Source organism: Leuresthes tenuis, unplaced genomic scaffold, assembly GCF_036924035.1.
Source record: "Leuresthes tenuis unplaced genomic scaffold, fLeuTen1.0.hap1 SCAF_10, whole genome shotgun sequence".
Classification (NCBI taxonomy): domain Eukaryota; kingdom Metazoa; phylum Chordata; class Actinopteri; order Atheriniformes; family Atherinopsidae; genus Leuresthes; species Leuresthes tenuis.
In genome coordinates this window covers 5865084-5881236 of record NW_027325364.1, presented here as the reverse complement: position 1 = coordinate 5881236, position 16153 = coordinate 5865084, and the positions used below count along the sequence as shown (strand labels likewise).

The window sequence follows — 16153 nt, the reverse complement described above, 5'->3', positions numbered from 1 at the left end:
AAGTTGCTTTTTAACCTCACTGAAGCTCCTAATTATTAAATTTATTTACCTTTTTACTTATTACAGTTGACATGTTTGAGTCAATATTTTACCGTATGATGCTTTTTCTACATTTGAGCTCTGGCAAAGTGAATGTTTTTCTTAGAGCAGATTGCCAGAGCAGATTTGTTTCACTTAATTCAAAAGCAAACTGTTGTCATGCAGAAGGCATTTCCAAACATGTTTTCTGCCCAGAATGCGGAGCAGGTAAATTCACTTTTATGTGGCACCTCTTAGCATTTTCCCGATGAAAGGAAGTGTTATATCTGGCATTATTTTTTTTTTTTTATTGTGAAACGTACTTTGAAGTGGGAGTCCTTTGATAGAAAAAACAACATGACTGTGTTTACAGTGAGTCTTAGCTGCCATAACTGAGAGCTGCTGTGCATTATATCTACTATAAACACACATGTAAGACTCGTCTGATTTTTTTTTTTTTCCTTTTTTTTCTTTTCTTCCAGATATATGGACAGCTGCAGCTGAAGCCTGTTCCAGCCTGGTTTATCTGCTGGATTGCTGTAGTCAGCAGACTGTTTGGAAGCTGTAAGGTAAGCAATGTTGTTTCTCTCCAACATTAATGCTGTGTAATTAAAAGTTAAAGATGATTGCACTGAAGTGAATTTGTTGTGACAGGTCTCCTCAGAGACCACTGAGCAACACTTAATCAATGGATGCTTAATGGAAATACATTTTTTGTTTATTTTTTTATTTTAATAAATCCTTGATTAACCTAAGAAGTAGCTCATAATCAAAGGACATAGCTGGGTACTGGCTGCTTGAATATGGGCTACACAGTGGTGTGGTGGTTAGCATCATTGCCTCAAAGCAAGAAGTTTTTCCTGGTTTGAATTTTGGCTCGAGTCTTCTATGTGAGGTTTGCATGTTCATATCCCCATAGTATGCTATCCCCATGCTTCCCTCCGGGTACTTGATTCCTTCAACAGTATAAAATGGGTGATTAGGTTAAGTGGTAATTTTAAACTGACTGTAGGGGCTAGTTGGCCCTGCGATGGACTGGCGACCTGTCCAGGGTGTATCCTGCCTGTTCCCTAATGGCTGGTGAGTCAGGCTCCAACCCCCCAGCAGCTGTGAACTGGATGAAGTGGGTATAGAAAATGGATAAATGAATGCACACATATACTGTACATTTGTATGAAGAGGCTAATAGTAAAGCACGCACTGTGCTCACTATTCAGTATCTGATACTGCATTCTGTGTTGCCTTTTTTAAGTCCTTGTTCTCAGTGGTCTAAGATGGGTTCCTTTTATGAATCTATATTCATTCAATGCTGGATTAAGTTTGAGATTCCTGTATTATATGAGCTCTTTTCACTGGTTTGATGAGACATCTGCTTACGATAAAGAATGGAGAATGCAGGGTTTTGTTCACTGCACACCAGGATTAACAGATGGAAATTTCATTGTAAATAGGTTTAATTTAAGTCATGAAGCAAATGTTATTTTTCCACTAGTTGATTGTAATTATCATCACTGTTCCTTAATTAGAAAATACTGTTAGTAGTCTCTTAAATTATGGATACTCAATAAACAAAGATTGGTACATGCCCAGTGTGCTTTGAGCGTCACTGTTTGGCTTTGGCTGAAGAAATGCATTAAGAAGTTGGATAATCGCTGAAAAACAAATTTTTCTAGTCAAGAATTTCCTCGGTGATCTTGAGTGTGGACAGTAGAGGACAGGGCCAAGAAGTGGTGATGACAAGACACCTCGTGGGAAGGCTGGAGACAGATGGTTGGACAGATGCGGTCTTACTCTGACCTTGAAAGAATCGGAAGGAAAAAAGCAGTAAAAACATCTCAAACAAGTGGCACTAAACAATTCATAAGGAATGTCAATTATGTGGTTTACTTGCTATTCTTGAGTTTTGTTGTTCGATTTGTTGGAATGCACATAGATGCTCCCATGTTGTATCTCTGTGATCACGAACACGGCACATATAATTTGGGGGATACCACCCTTGTAATTTGGTTTGATTTGGTTCACGTTGTTTGAGCTTGGATGGCTTGTAAACAAGACAAACGGGAGATTAACTGATTGATGAAGCCGTTAATTGGTAAAAGGTTCTTGTAGTTTGCACAGATTAAGATTTGATGTCACACGGAAGTCAATTTATTTAGTTTCCACTTTTTGCAACTTAGTTTTATGAATTTGCCTTTTTTCCATAATAGTTTTTCTCTTTTTCTCTTTGTGAAAAAATTGAAAGGCAAAAACAAACAAACAAACTTAAGCTGAATATAAACATAAGTTAATACCGTGCTTCTCTGTGCTCTGTTTCGGCTCTTTAAGCATCAGGAACTGGCTACTATCTGTCAGTAACTACTCCTTCATAATCCACTTGTTTAATCAGAAATGTTCTTACAAGAGTCTCAAAAAATATCTGTTGACAATTAGCTTAGTTTAGTTGATGGACCTAAATCTTTGTTCATTTTGGTTAAATAATTATTGGTCAAATAAAGTGGCCATACAGAAATAATTGATATAATCCCAGCAGCCTGAAGCCCAAACCTACCAATAGCAGTGCACATGCAAACAAGCAATCATGGTTTACTCTGTAATGTTTACACGTGGATCAGTCAGTGGCTATTTAAAGTGCCTTATGGGTGAGTAAGCATAAGAAATTTGTTTGCTAATAAGTGGCTCTTTACACTTGTATCATTTGGAAAAAATTAAACATAATTCATTTGATTATGTAAGTTTAATTTACTCTATAATCAATAGACTGGTAATGATGAAATAGAATGTAATGATTTCTGCACAGCTGCCACCATCTTTTTTTTTTTTTTTTTTTTTTTTTTTTTTTTGCTAATTTATGCAAATAATATAAGCAGGTTGTGAAGATCTGTAGGGAAAGGCGACCAGCATGTGTGTGACAGCCACTGCAGTTTTTCTCTCCATCTTAGCATTTACTTCCACTCCACAACCGAAGTTTGGCTCTCGTCTTCATTTTACAATGAAAGCTGTTTATAGAATACTTAAGTGTCAGTAACACAATATGGGGAGGGGGGGGGGGGGTGACGACCACAAACGGTAAAAAAAAACAAATACAATATAATGACGAATATAATCTCTGTGCTCGTGATATGAAACAAAGATGAACGTTTGAGAAGCTCACCTGGACCAGATGTTGCAGGTGCAAACATTCTCCAGTCAACTTGCTTATATATTCCTCCTTTTAACTTCACTGTGTCTATGCTGTATTCATTGATTTGTATTACATTTTTTATTATTTTTATTTTTGTTATACTATTTGTTTTAGGATGGCCTTAGCAGTGGCCTGGTGCAGAAGCTTTGGTCATATCATGTCTTTCTTTCTATCTTCTTTGAGCTTTTCTCACTTAAAACACTTATTTCAATTTTATTTTGTTGAAACATATTTCTCCATTAGTTTGGATGCTGTGCTGTTGGAGTTATCGTTTCTGTAAAGCCTGGCTCATTTGAAACATCTGTTCTGATATGTAACAATGCCAATGGGAGAGTTTACATGTAGAAGCATCTGATTGAGCTTTCCAAAGCCAAGTGCCTAGAATAAGAACCCAAATCCCAAAGTTTTGAATAAGAGATGCCAGAATGGAGGGCAAGGAGGAAGTTTAAACCACTTATTACCCCCAGTCATCATGGGGAATGTGAGATCAATAGCAGATTGAGGTTGGAGCATTGATGAGGACATAGCAGGAATATCAGGATTGCAGTATTGTGTATTTCTGTGAGACATAAATGGAGGAACACATTCCTCCAAAATATCTCCACATGGTTTTCAGACAAAGTCTGCAGACAGAGCAACAAGACTAAAGGTAGTAGGAAAGCCATGCTTCTTAAAAAATGGGTGATGTAATGCTGGACTGGTTACTGAGCAGAAGCGTCTCTGCACTGTGGAAGTTGAACAGCTGGTTGTGAGTTTCAGGCCATGTTTTCACCTAGATAATACTGTCATTAGTCTCTTAGATTGTGAAATCCATTCATATGAATTCCTACAACGACCATGTGCTAATCTTTGTTTGATCATCCATGACTTCTTCTTCGACAATGCCCAGCTCTCTGGAGATTTCAACCACACGTCTATTTGCTGCACTTCTAACTTTCAAACAGTTTGTCAACAAGCTTTTATCTTTTGTAACTATTCTGATCATTATTATTCCCTCAATGAATCATACTGCGACAGTACAGTTTCCCCTCGAGAGTTATTGGAGTATATCAAATCTTGTTTGCAATGCTAACTGAACTGTTAGCATTGCTAAAGATTTGATGGACATTGAAATTCCAACAGAAATCATACTGATGGAATATTTCAAAATGATCATTGAGGGATTGTTTAACTATATGAAAGTTTACATTGTTTATGACAGAACAATAGTGGTCTTGAGTTGCTAAGAGAATATATGCCGTCCTGATTTCAGGACATTTCAGGCAGCGGACAGTGATGCAAACGCCACAATCAGCCTAATATTGTGCAGGCCTCAGGGGATTTATAACAGCAAAGGGAGAGCCATGATCAGAGCCGGGGACTGGACGGCGAGCTGCGGGTGCTGTGAGAAATAAGCGGAGATGGAAGAGGGTAGAGGTGTCAGGCGTATAATTGGGGTGAGGAGATCTCTGGGGTGGATAGAGGGAAGCTTTATTAAGACCGCTCAAGTCTGATGTGCTTGCATGGCCGCCTAGCTCTTCCTCGCACACCCACGCCTATCCTCAATTTCCACAAGAGACTCTGTAACAACAAAGGGATGAAGGCCAGAGTCCTCAAGCTCCTTTCAGTTACAGATAAGACAAAAGACCCCATTACTTGAAAAGCACTGAGCGGTAATGTATGGATCTGCCTTTTCTCTTAATTCAAGGCCTTTATGTTCCCTCTTCCTCACTTATAATCTAAGTCACTGTAATTTATCAATGGTGCTCCTGTTCTGTGTCTGTAGATTCTTTAGATTTGTGACTAAGTTTTAGTTTAATGAAATGTCGCTCTTGCTTTGAGCAGGATAGCAGAACTTAGTACTGTTTGATAGCTTCCCTGAATTGTTCTTCTCATTGTAAATTATTTGTAGAAATTCAACTTATTTGCTTTTATTAATTGCACTCCACATCACATATCTTTATGATACCTCTGTTGTGAACCGCTTAATACTCAACTTGAAGATATATTTTGAGATAAGCAATTATGAAGAATGTACAGCCAAAGTGTCAACAAATATTGGCACTCATAATAGATGAAATGGGAATAATCTTGCTTGTTTTGGCTCACAAGAGAAAATGAACTTCCCAGGGTGACTTCCCCTGTGACTGATCGCATCTAGTCTGATGGTGAGATTAGGAGCTTAACTGTTCATTATCTCCTGCTCTGTGCACATTTGATTGTTACTTTTGAAGTGTCCATATCAGTAAATTAATCCTTTGTAGATGCATGCTTTCTTGACATGAGTATAAAAGTGTTTGCCATCTTACAAAAGTGAGTTTTCTGAGTGACGCAACAAAGATTTTATGTTAAAGCAGGAAGAGTTTATGGGAAGAATTAGCAGCCTCCCCCAGATCTTGCCTGCAAATTGGTTTCTTTGGAACTCATGAAAAATGGCTGGAGGTCTGTTCTCTTCTTCCTTTGTAGCTTGTTAATCCCCCACAGCTCTGGCTGGAGGGAGAGCTGCTTGCGCATACATGGCTCTTGTGCAAAATGGTGCAGTTCCTCCTCCAGCCCTCTTCCGCCCTCTTTCCACTTGGTCCTACAGGGCTTCTCTAATCCTCTGCCTGGTCATAGTGGGAGATTGCAGGCTTTTTCAAAGCTGGCTGGACTTCAAAGTTACAGGAATACAGGGACTTCAAGAGTTGGGAGAAAATTGCAGGCAAAGACTGTGAGGGGTTCACCTCAATGTTTCTTTTGCCATTACAGAGGTGACACTGAAAAATTAAAGTACATGGTTTCACAGAGACTTTGTTGATTGGAAACACAATGCCAGTAATGAGACTCCAAAAAATATTAACTGGGGCTTTTGTTGTGGTTATTGTTTTGGAAAAATTGTATTAAATACAAAAACTAATTTAGTCGCAAACATGAAAATATGTAACACAAACAAGATTTCACTCAGATTTTTGGATAAAAGTGTACTGTCTTACACCTGTTTAAAAGACAGGTATTTTTTTTTGGCATCTAATCGGGATGTGTGCTAGTTGCCTCCCTTTTGGTATTCTTCTGGGCATGTTCAGTTAGAAGGAGACCCCTAGGCACACCCAGAATTCACTACCCTCTGGCCTGGGGACATCTGAGGATACCCCAGGTTTCCACCATGATGTATAAGTGGAAGATGATTAATAAATGGATGGATATTGAGGAAACTAAAACTAAACTATGCCAAGGTTTTTCCAATTGATTTCTGAGATCTGTTTTTCGATTAACAGAAATCTGCATCTGTTTCTATAACCTAAACAAAGCCCAACTGAATGCTTTCAAAAGCTGTGACACAGTTTTTTGTCTTTACGCCCAGACAGCACAGACTACAAAAGAAGTTGTGTAGTTTTAAAGATGAACTGATAATTAAAAAAATCTGAAGGATTTCCCAGTTTCTTAGGTCAGGAAAACATTTGTGCACAAATAGAACTTTATGGAGATGCAAACTGTATGTGAAGATGCTGCTGACGATCATAGCTGCTGTCATGCAGATATTTGGTCTAATCGAATAGTTTTCTCTTTGCTCAGGTACCTTTCTAGTTGAGTAAAATGACTGAATCATTACAATGATGACATCTGGGTGAGTTCTCTAAATGCTTAAAAGAAAAAAAAAAAAAAGCTTCAGAGAAGATTCCGTTCCACAAATTCTTGTCATCACAACTTTCAGAGTGCTGCTTAGTTCTTACGATGCATTCTTACTAATTATGAATCATTCATTTAATAAATATGAGGACAGGGCAATAAGTGTGTGCAGCCTGAGACGATATCTATCTCCTTCGATATTTCTCCTGCAATCTTTCATTTACCTGGGGACTTTTTTTCAAAAGAGGGTAATGAAATGTGCTGAGGAAAAGACTATCCTGGGTCATTTTTTTCATGACTATTCAACCTTTTCCTTGGAATATTATTTCCGCATAACGATGCCAAACCACATTAGTTATGTACCTACTGGCCACACCTGTCATCCATAAATTACACTTGAAATATTGTGAAGTGCATAAATTAGCATACAACAGCTCAAGTCTTATTTGTCTAGAACAAAAGAACGTTTCATTTAAAGAAAAATTCTGTCCCAACATTTGATTTGTTGTCTTTATACAATCAAAATGTATTTATTTAGTCTTTCCAAAAAAGGATTACTTACTGATCAGTTTTATTTACTTTGATGGCACAGAAGGTTCACTCATTCAGTGTCACGTCTTGATAACATTAAAGGAACATGACCCATTTGACTTATTCAACATTTGGATGTACACGACAACACCATAATTACTCAGTGGACTTCAGGGGATTGGGAATTTTCATTATTCCCCGTCATGGTGTTGAGGAAGACTGCAGTCGATATATGGTGAGTCAGCCAAGCCCGAAAGCTTGCACACACACATTTTACTGTACTGTTTGAGCTTGAGAGGCCAATAAGCTTTTTAAACCTTCGCCCAGGGGTAACCGCTCATAAAGGTTAGTTAGCTTAGCAAAGGAGGATTATGTCATCAGCTAACTTCCTTAAGTAGCAGCTGTTTAAGTTTTATCTTATTCTGTTCATCTCATGTGATTAGAACTGCTTATTTAAAAGGATTTTGGATTGTGTCAGGATGCCCAGGGTGTAAAAGACCTGCAGTTTGTTCAAAAGAAAAGTTTTTTTTGTTTTTTTTTTTTGTTTTTTTTTTAATATGGAAATTGAATTGTAAACAAAAGTCTAATAACCTGCCTGCTGGCAAAGTGTGAAAAAAAGAAAAAAAAATCTTATCTTTAAAACTAATGAGGTAGATCAGTCTTTTTTTTAAACATTTTTTAGCTTGTACTCATCAAGGAGATTCTTTTAATTTTTAGAATTGGTGCAAATTAAATTTACATTGTGATAAATTATTATTTGATTGATTATCTAAATGTTGTCGGGGCACTAATTAAAGTGTCTTTACCGAGTCTTATATAGAAGACTCGGTAAAGACAGATGCACTAACAATAGTGTTTATAAATCATTGTGTAGATCGACATTGAAATTTAATTTGGAGATTTTTTTATTTATTTATTTTTTTAAGTAAATGCCAAACACATGCTGATCCTTGAGAGTTGGGTGGGAGACTTTTGTTATGCTGGTTTCATGAAACAATTTACGGTTTGCTGTCATTTTGTAGTTAAAATGATTGATGGATAAAATTATCGACAAATTAATCTACGGTGACAATAATTGTTAGTTGTGGGTCGTAATCAGGTGATTGAGTCTCTCCTGTCCAGGCTTTTAATCCACTTGTCTCATCCCCCACAGGGCAGTGAAGCAGTGACCCTATTGACAATAAAAGCCCATGGTTTATGGGTGCAGTTGATGCTTCGTGTAGTTATTGACCAGAAGCTGTTGGCATAATGTGGGCGGGCCAGTCTGATTACTCTTATTGACCACAGAGCAGTGAAGCTCGGCTATTTGGTTTTCCCTTTATCTAAAGATGTTTTTCATCATACATCCATTAGCCGCGTTCAGGTAGTTTTCACACCCACTCGTGTAATTTCTGTCACTTTGAAAGTGATTTAATTGATTGGAACATGGAAAAAAAGTCAGGTTCATGTCCAGCTTCAGCATTTTTATTGCCAGTGTCATGTTGTGAATGTGTCAGTGCTTGAGACAGTTTATATGAGAGACTCTCATATTTCTTATAATTCTTGTTTAGATATGTTCTCAGTAGCGCAATAATGAAGATTGGTTTATTAATTGCCGATGTATACCACTCACATAGGTGATTGTAAGCTGTTTGCTAGAGTGCAAGTGTGCACATCTTTGGTACTGGCAGCAGAGAAATGAGGATACTTGATTTAATGCCCTCTTCTTTGGGGAATCACTTCTTTTGCTGATTGTTGGAAACAACAATTTATCTGCCATTTTTCAGATGGAGACATGGGAACATGACAAAGTACTTTAGGCTACAGTTCTGTCTTTTTTTTGTGTGTGTATATATATATATATATATATATATATATATATGTGTTAGGCAAATGTGTGATGAATGACAATTTATAAACAATGTATGGAGTCTATCTGAGGGCTGCATTCCACATCTTGTTTAAAGTCAAAAGGTCTGGGATATTTATATTTGGCATATTGATATTGCTATAATGATAGTCTTTATATATTATGCAGCTCTACTTTAAAAACCTAGATTTGGATACGATTTTTTTGGCCTTATACCCTTTGCCCTCTGATCAACTACACTGCAGACTTGACCTTTAATCACTTGTTTTTGTACTAAATCCCCCTCTTTCCCAAGACTTCCCCTAACTCCTACCATTTTCTGTAGTATAATGTATTTTGTGCATCTACATAAGTGTGGGCATTTGAAATTAGTTCATTTCCCCTCATCCCTTCTCAGCAGGCTTTGCCTCTGTACTCAGGACTCCAATTTCCGCCTCGTTGTGGGATGAAGAAGCAGAAAGCTCTCTCCACAGCTGCTGTTTGCACCTTGATTTCTCTGCACATCAGTGCACACTTTCTGCAGGGCTGATCCATGGAGGGAGAGGTTAAGCGCTCTTCTTAAAAGCACCTGTGTGTCTCAGAGATCAGGGAAAGAGAGTGGGCGGATGGTGTGAGAACAGGAGGTAAGGATGATGCCGCTGAGAGGGCGAAGAAGGTGATTACTGAGGGTCGGCCTCAGGGAAAGTGGCACAGGGAACCAAGATGATAGAATTTATTTTTTTATTGTGTTACAACAGAACATTTCCCACACTGGCTTATCAGTCCTGTCCCTGTTTGTGGTTATTTTCAACCACTCCTCTTTTTGGCTCTTGGAGCATTTCTTCCTTCCCAATTATTTGGTTTGTCCTCTTGTATTTAATTTTACCTATCTTATTTCACTTTCGCCCTCAACAGAGCATCATAAGCTTTTCTCATCCCTATTCATTGTTTGTAGACCTGTTTTCTTTGCATCACTCGGTACACAGCCTGCTGCCTCTTTGTTTGACACATTTTGTTTAGCTTTCAAGTCCCTTTTTACTTATCCGACTGCCTTGCCTCCTCTTTGAGAGGAAAAAAAAAGTTGACATGGCATCACAAACAAAAGGCTTGGTAAGCTTTTTAGAGCTAGTCATGGTGCACCATTCCCCCGTCATAATTACTGCTGAAACAAGCAGCTCTGGGAAGGTTCAGCACTGGCAGGCCCGTCATTACTGACAATCTCCCAGCTTTTACCTGCCACAGCTAAGATGCTTTCGTACTGTGGGGCTGTGATGATTGCCCTACTGAGCTGGCAAAAGAAGAAAAAGTGGGGGCTCTGGGATGGAAGGAAGGATGATGATCAGAGATGGGGAGCGGTGCACAACTGGAGGTTTTTAATAACCGTGAGAGAGATGGCAGCACTGCTGATACCCTCAAACAGGAAAAAAAAGTGTTTCAAATGAAAAGCTCCTCCAAGCTGGCTGACGGCCACCTTGGTTTCCATGGCGATTGAACACTTTCCACGTCAAAGTGGTAAACTTTTAATCTTTTACAATCAGTGCCCTGTCAACGATATTTTGGCTGAGCTGTCCGGCCTCAGCCGCAAGACTGTTCACGCCCTTTACTTCAATGCTTACGCCTCTTCAGCGCAGGGTGTCAGGAGTCATTTGTTCTGCTTCAAGGTGTGTTTGCAACTTTTTTCCTGCCAAAACATGCTTTTTTTGCCACACCTATGGGTTTTGATCACAAACCAGTTCCTTATAGTACTTTGTGTGTAGCAAAACTGGAACCTTGGCACAGCTTCACTTCAGCCATAAATTCTTTTAGCTCCCTGAAAGATTTGCTTTGACTTCATTCAGACTGGACCATCACAGTGCAGAACGTGCTCGTGTGTGGTCTGACATCTGCACGACAAAGATTTTAATTTAGGACGGGGAGACAAATTCCACACATTTTACACACAAGTATGATCTGAATGAGCAATAGTAGCATGTTTGTTAATCATGGATTTTTCTGTGAAGCTATTGATAATTTTGAGGAACAAGGCAACACAAGTGGTGTTCATGTCTTAAAGCATGTATTAGAGAAGCTTTTATGAAAACAAATATTTCTGTTTCTTTAAACATGATGAAATGTGACTCATGATGCTTCAAGGGACTGTTACATCTGGTGGTATTTGAGTAATTGTTGGTCAGAATACCATTTCAGAAGGAATTTCTGTCATTCTTGGGAATCGAATGTATTCTGAGTCACTGAACATTGGTAAAAAAAAAAACAGTTGATCACCACAATGACAGTCATTCTGCAGCATAGTCTATCTTCTGTGCCTAATGGTTGTGCTTCAGTGTTCAATGAAATAACGTTTATAGGCATGGGTGTATGATTGTATGCATGCACGTGTGACTGTATCACTCCTTCCTATTCCATACAGACTGTGCCATAGAAAGAAAAAGGCGAGGCAGCTGTGGGTTGAGAGGAACTTCGACCCAGCTGGTGAAAACAGGTGTCAATACTTACCCAACTCGCTGGAAGCTCCTGCCCCAAGGTGGAAACAAACTGGTTCTAGAGAAAACAAAACATACGCAGCAGCACAAAGGAGGGAACAGTTATACGTTTCCATTAGCGCAGCATGGAATGGTATTTACTAGCTATCAACAAGCTATTGAAGCTTAAAAAGCTGAGATGTTAACCCAAAGGAATTAATTACTAAAAAACTTCAACTATTTTAAAGTTGGTTTCTTTGTTCTTATTTTTGCTTTTGGAATTTGAAGTCCCAAAAATTCCGACCTGAGTTGAAACTTGTATTTACTGTTGAGGCTTTAACAGGTATGTGGTGACATCTGAAGTTGGACTGAGGTCATCTGACTGGCTCAGCCAGTGAGGGGCATAACGCTACTTGACTATTAAGACTCGCTGCGTGCCTCATTTAATTTTTTTAGAAATGAATTTAACTGAAACAGGAGAATTGTTTAGCAAGAAGGACCTTTTTTAATGTAAACTCCATGATATTTTTCTTAAAGAGAGCTCTTTGTCCCTAATTAATTTTCTCACTTTTGTTCAAACTGTTAACAACATATTACTGTCCTAAAACTTTGTCACTGTACACAGTATAATTCACACAAAGGCTATTTATACTCTCCTAACCCTAATGAATGACTTATCAAGATATTACCAGCAAAAGGCCACATACATAATTCAGTAACTGTACATAGTTGCAGCCAGGGAATGTTTTAAAACTGGAGTTTTATTAGTGTTTTGTCATCTATTACCCTGTATGAAAAAGTTTACCATTGGAGTTTGTTTTTACAAGTCTGACACAGTGGGAGGATTGTTTTTCCCAAGGTTGTTAGTCTTCTCATTTGCCTGCACGAGCCTGGATATGCTCTACAACTGCATAATACCAGCTCAGACCAGGTCAGCTTTGTCTCAAGGGCAAAACCTGAATAGCTCTGTCTTGTTGACGGATGAAGCTCATCCATGCGCCAAGTTCAACAAGTCAGCCTCCCTTCCCTTGTCATGCATCCCTTCAGCTTTTCTTTGTGCACAAGAGTCTATCTCACTGCTGCTATTGCACTCATCTTCTCCCTTTTCAAATGCTAATGGCACTTAACCATGCTGGAGCTCTTCAGTTTGAAGTGAACTCTCTTCTCAGAAGAGAATTTATGGATTGTCATGCAGAGTTGTTAAGGTTTGGCCCAGCGGGGATTGAGAATTTTTTCTTGTGGCCAACTTCTTTTGGCCACATTCTTGCCAGCTTACTGTAATACACACACCATGGGTGTCTTACTGTTGTTATTATGCATAATGGAACCAAATTCAGCATCAGTGCTTATTCTGTGCACCCAGGCCCCACTTCTAATGCCACAGAAACCACTGGTGAAGTGTTTTTTTTCCCTCCCTTCTGGATTCTAGTGTACTGATGGCTGTCCAAACTCTACAAAAGAGATTAAATAGATTAAATTGCCTCCTGAGAAACATCATTCTCCGTTTTCCCCTCATCCTAATCAAAACTTGTTTTACCAGAGAACAGATAGTAACAATCAAAAGCTTAGCTCCAGTAAGTCTGCTCCTTTGACATGTTTGACTTGTGGGATGAATGGGCATGATCACACAAACTACAGCCAGAGTATGAGTCTTTAATTATTTCATAGTTCCTTGCCTTTTCATTCCACAACTATCAATGCACCTGCCAAAAAATGGATAAACGGATAACCTTTTTCTTTTTTTTTAATTTTATTTTTCCGATGGGAGTTTGAACAAATACGGCACTTTCAAATTGGCATGATCTATCACTGAAAAACAGGAAAGCAAATATTTTAGGGCGCTAATGATAAAAACGACTGTGTGTATTATGATCATATCATGTTTTTCTTTTTATTGCTCCCTTAAGAGACTTTATCTTAGAAGAGTGGAAGGTGGCACATGACAAATGTCCTTTGTGTCTGAAAACAGTTCTTTAAGGGTACGCTGTTTACATCAGACATTATGGTCATGCTTGGAAACCAGTAAACAAGTTCTTCTCCTAGCATTATATTTATCATTATTATTTATCAAGATAACTCCTTACTTTCTTGAAATGGCTATGTTTTCACTTTACATCTCAGTTTTATTGAGTACTGCATGTGTGGATCTGATGAACTGATGAACATGCAAATAAGTTCTGAGGATCATTTCATTTCCACCCACCCCTCCACCACTTGCTTGCAGCTTGTTTTGCTCATATGTTTTCTGGTGTATAAACAATACCACATGGACATATTTATGTAGTTAAAAGCTGTCTTTAAATTTGTACTTTATGCATACTAATGACATGCTGCTTTTACTGTAGACAGTACTTCAGTGGTGCTGATTCTAATGATTGTAACATCTTTGTTAAGCAACCTGACTGAAATGAATCATTGTACCTAGCCAAGTGTCACAAATTTTGTAGCAAGCTTAAAGTCTGAACAGTGCTTTCCTCAGAGCTATTTTTATTTCTTCTTCTTAAATGCTCTCGTATGGTTGAGGTCTTAAATCACTTCCAGATGCATGAGGTTTTCAATGAGGCAAGGACAGCTTTTGAATCTGCGTGCTTCATTTAACTCTTGCCTGTAGAATTGTGGAACTTTTTTTTTTTTTTAACACTTAGTAGCCATACTGATTAGTTCTTTCTTAAAAGGTGAATATATCCAATTGTGACAATTAACAATGCAGCAAGCAAGTACTTGCTATGAAAAGATAGTTGTTATGACGTCCTTTACAGATTATATCACACTCACAAGAAGTGAGACTTTATTATTCATGCTTTCACTACTGCCACAAGTGTAAGCCTGCTGGTCAAGTAGGGCCTTTCTGTGTGGAGGTTCACTGACTTCCTCTAACCATTCAAAGCTGCATTCGAACCATAGGAACTTGCTCATCTAGCTTCTGTCCATCTGCTGTGAGCTAATTTTACAATGGTCAGAAAAACTCTCTTAACATTTAGCTTTGCAGTGCACCGGGAAAGTGTTTGATTGGCATTCGGTCCCTCGTCAATGGCCCCTCTGCAGTGGTCATGGGTATTTATCGGCTCTGGCCCCCAATTGGCACTGAGGGGAACAAACGCGCTGATTCACATGCTGACTTTCCCACTAAGGTTGCTGTGCACTGACACTTGCATAAGGAGATTTAGAGGCTTTTCACACTTCAGCTGACTTAATTTAGCTTCTCCTTACCTTTAGGGCCCTTGTACAGCAAGTCGACAATTGGCCATTGGCCACATCTGGAGCGTCTGTGACCGTCTGCCTCTCTTGTCTTTTTGGTGGGTAAAACGAAGTTGGCACTTTCAAACCCTGTAGAGTTTTTTTTTTTTTATTTTTTATTTTTTTCTTCAGCTGATTAATCATGTTACATCATTGACAGGTTGGGCAATGAGAGAGATCACTGTGAATGGCTAGTTGTAGTGAATTAACACATTAGAACAGCCTATAACTGAGCTTGAATCATGTTGGGTGACAAAGAATTAAATAACGACCTGGCTTAATACAAATATTTTTGTTTTTTTTTGTTTTTTCCTTACTGAATAATCAATAGACTGCTCTGTTCTGCTCAGCAGAGTTGTCCTCGTGCGTATGTGTACAGTGTACACCGGAGTTGGCAGTTGGAGGTTCTCCTTGTGGGTGTAGTCAAGAGTGTTGTTTTTCCCATATAGCTGATATGAGGACACAAAGCATGGGGTTTTGCCATTGCCTCTTGTTCTTGGTGTATAAGAGCCCTGAGACCTTAATAGAAGGACCCAGTGCTGTATGTTGGAAAATACTTAAGAACCTCAAGACACCGTGAGTTTACATTGGCTGTAGACGCGTAGAAAATCGTACATGGTAGTCTGTTTCTATGACTGGACTGAACTGGCAATCTGAGCTTGGCCTACCTCACCTCTTGTTTATTAGCTGGTAATTTCCAACTCAATATCCCTTTACAGAATAAAATTAATTTGAGTAAATGATAAGAGGATAGATGCTTTTTTTTTTTTTTTTTAAATATCTAAACCTTACATCCATTGCAAGCTTTTACTTACAAACAGCCCTTGTGGATGGCGCTAGTCAGCTGAAAAAGTAAGACTGCTCTTTTGACATAATCTTAGCAATTTGACAACAGGCACACCAGTTAATGAAGGTGGGGCTCCTCTGTCATATATTAGAATGAAAAGTTGTTGTTTTTTTTGTCAGTATAATAGAGTTGAGCTGTGAGCCAGCAGTTAAAGTAATGGATTGTCAGGTGATTGTTTTAATCCCTTTGTCAGTCACCTCAGTTTTAGGATTTCTACCAAGCACTGTAACTAAACTAAGTTATTAACATTTTACATGTGAGAGAGGCCACAACAGGCCAGATTTCAGGAAATGGAAAGTACAACTATTCCAACACTAAATTGTCTGAATAAAAACAAATTGAGTACAGAAGCAAAGGCTCTTGGGAAAACACAAACCAGACTATTGACCATCTGGCCTTCACTGTGTCAGTGACCCCGACTGACATGCTGTCAAATAGTTTTCTTGAAAAAACTCCCATCTTTA

At 38.6% G+C, this 16153-nt stretch overlaps 2 protein-coding genes across 6 annotated transcripts in view; one reads left to right on the top strand and one right to left on the bottom strand.

Annotated features, from left to right (window-relative positions):
- tnfaip8l2b (tumor necrosis factor, alpha-induced protein 8-like 2b) overlaps positions 1-16153 on the bottom strand; it is a 354084-nt gene that overhangs the window by 207720 nt on the left and 130211 nt on the right. The window lies entirely within an intron of this gene.
- Positions 1-16153, top strand: part of sema6cb (semaphorin 6Cb) — a 139332-nt gene that overhangs the window by 16518 nt on the left and 106661 nt on the right. For all 5 annotated transcript variants that reach the window (XM_072393699.1, XM_072393698.1, XM_072393703.1 and 2 more), the window contains exon 2: positions 501-587. The gene's annotated coding sequence lies outside the window, so the exon portion shown is untranslated. The remainder of the gene's footprint in view (positions 1-500; positions 588-16153) is intronic.